The sequence below is a fragment of the Arvicanthis niloticus genome, chromosome 3 (genome assembly GCF_011762505.2).
Source record: "Arvicanthis niloticus isolate mArvNil1 chromosome 3, mArvNil1.pat.X, whole genome shotgun sequence".
Taxonomy (NCBI): Eukaryota; Metazoa; Chordata; class Mammalia; order Rodentia; family Muridae; genus Arvicanthis; species Arvicanthis niloticus.
The window spans coordinates 27,832,096-27,834,460 of record NC_047660.1 but is presented as its reverse complement, the minus strand read 5'-3'; the positions used below and the strand labels follow the sequence as shown (position 1 = coordinate 27,834,460).

At 38.6% G+C, this 2,365-nt stretch overlaps 1 pseudogene; it reads left to right on the top strand.

Moving 5' to 3' along the window:
- Positions 1-1,274: 1,274 nt before the first annotated feature.
- LOC117705171 (steroid receptor RNA activator 1 pseudogene) lies at positions 1,275-2,151 on the top strand (annotated as a pseudogene).
- The last annotated feature ends 214 nt before the right edge of the window (positions 2,152-2,365 follow it).

Here is a 2,365-nt window from a genome sequence, read left to right as displayed (position 1 = left end):
TTAAGGGGAATAATTACTTCACTGGATCAGATAATTAGGCATTTAAGACAATTAAAGTTTGATAGATATCAGAACCATAAAGTGTTTCTGCCAAGTTTTAACTTTCCAAGCTACAATTTGGCTATGGAAATGCTCTCATTGCTTTAAAAAATTAACAGTGGTTTGTTGCTGAATGAGTTCATGGATTTCTATTACTTGGGTTTGGGGGGTAGAAATATTGAATGTTTAAATGAGGTATAATGTCACAGAAAGATAGTAGATTTATGAAGGATACATATAACAAAAATGAAGAGAGAACAAGTTCAGTTACATGAGTTAATGACAGCTGTTTCAGCAAATAGCAATTATTCCAAAGAGGTGTGTTCAAATCTTTTCTAAGAGAATGTGTACAGAAGCACAAGCATTCATACAATGTGGTATAAAATATTGTAATTCTATATGGTAAAACGAATGTATTAGCTACAGTGTTCAAAGGGTTAGTGATTTCTAGAAAGAAAAAAATATATAATTAAAGGTACTTTTAGTAGTAAAGTTTCTAAAAGTTAGGGATTGTTCTTGTTTTAGAGAATATGTAATTTGGATTCATTAAGGCTTTTCTAATATTTCAGAAAAAAGGATAGAGTATTTATATTTTATTTTTTAACTATTATAAAGGAAAACTTCAACTATTTCAGCAAAAATAATTATTTTGTTGTTTCACCTCAAAGGCATCATTATCTGTAGTTGTCATTTCATTATTACTGTAGCAACCTGCAGCTTGGCTTGTGTTATGAGAATACAATTATATACTTAAGCCTAGAAAAATTCTGACAACCTAGTCAATATTTCTCCTTTTTTATTAAATTACTAATAACTCAAAGTTATGATTAAAAAAGCTGTCTGAGATTATGTTTAGGTGAAATGGAAGCTAGATCAAGGGAATATATATGATATTTTAAGAAATTCTAACAATACATAAAAATGTATTTCAGAGTAAAATGTGGGAAACTGATTCATTTTAAATATTCGTGTGTCTTTTGTCATCATTTTACTATAACAGGGCAGATTTAGTTTATTTATCAAATAAAAGCATCACTCATAAGATAGAAGCAAACAGTGTTGATTTTCTAATCTGACCAAAGTGATTTAAAAGAAATGTATCATTAAAATTAAAGGGCCAATGCTCAAGACCCCTAGTCAAAGAGACTGGGATATTCCATTTTCTATTTCAAAGAAATATATATTGAAGTCTTCCTAGATAGCCATGTTTAGAAACATGAAAATTAAATCTTGAGATGGGCTGCCCCGCTGGCGGTGCAGAAGTGGAGGTGGCGGAGCTGTACGTGAAGCCTGGCAACAAGGGGCTGGAACGACACACCGCAATTCTCCTACGGGCTGCAGACTCAGACTGGTGGACCCAAATGCACTCCCCTTACTAAAAGTGTCGCGGCCCCCACAGGACAGATCTCCTAGAGCCCCAGAAACTTCTGGGCCACCTCCAGTGGATCATCCACCTCCTTCAAGTAAGGCATCCAGGCCTCCACCCATGGGGAGCTGTCCTGCTACTGGTGTGGAGCCCCCAAGCTCCCCAGTCATTGAGTCTGAGACTCTGATAAAAGACGTGCTGAGACCTCTGAAACAGGCACTGGAGGACTGTCGTGGTCACACCAAGACGCATGTATGTGATGAAATCAACCGACGATTGGCACTGCTTCAAGAACAGTGGGCTGGAGGGAAGTTCTCAATACCTGTAAAGAAGAGGATGGCACTGCTAGCGCAAGAACTTTTACATCACCAGTGGGACACAGCAGATGACATTCACAGATCACTCATGATTGATCACGTGACTGAGGTCAGTCAGTGGATGGTAGGAGTAAAAAAGATTAATTGCAGAAAGGAGGACTCTATCTTCAGAGGAGGCCAAAGGAGAGAAATCTACAGTGGCACCTGAGAACCAGACAATACCAGGCTTCCAACAGTCATCATAATGCCAATGGCTCCCCGGACTCACGTCACATGACTTCCTATGCCTTAGTGTGGAAGGTCTCTTCTCACTTTGCTCCCTTTCACCACCAGGGAGACTATTGGTCTTGACCAGAGATCTTACCTAGGATACTGCAAGATCACTTGTTATTCATATGTACATTTCAATAAACATCTCAGTGGTGGGAAGTGGGTAGGGAAGGTGAGCCATTCTGATGCCAGACTGGTTCTTTCTGGTGCCAGCTTCCCCGCTCCATGAATACTACTGCTTAGCTTATTCATCAAGAAGGGCCTTGATAGGGATTGCCAGATTGCTACCTGCTCTTCTCAAAAATAGACTGGAAAGTGTATTCATAATGTGGCATGGTGTCTTTGGATAATATCATTTTAGCCTGGGAACAGA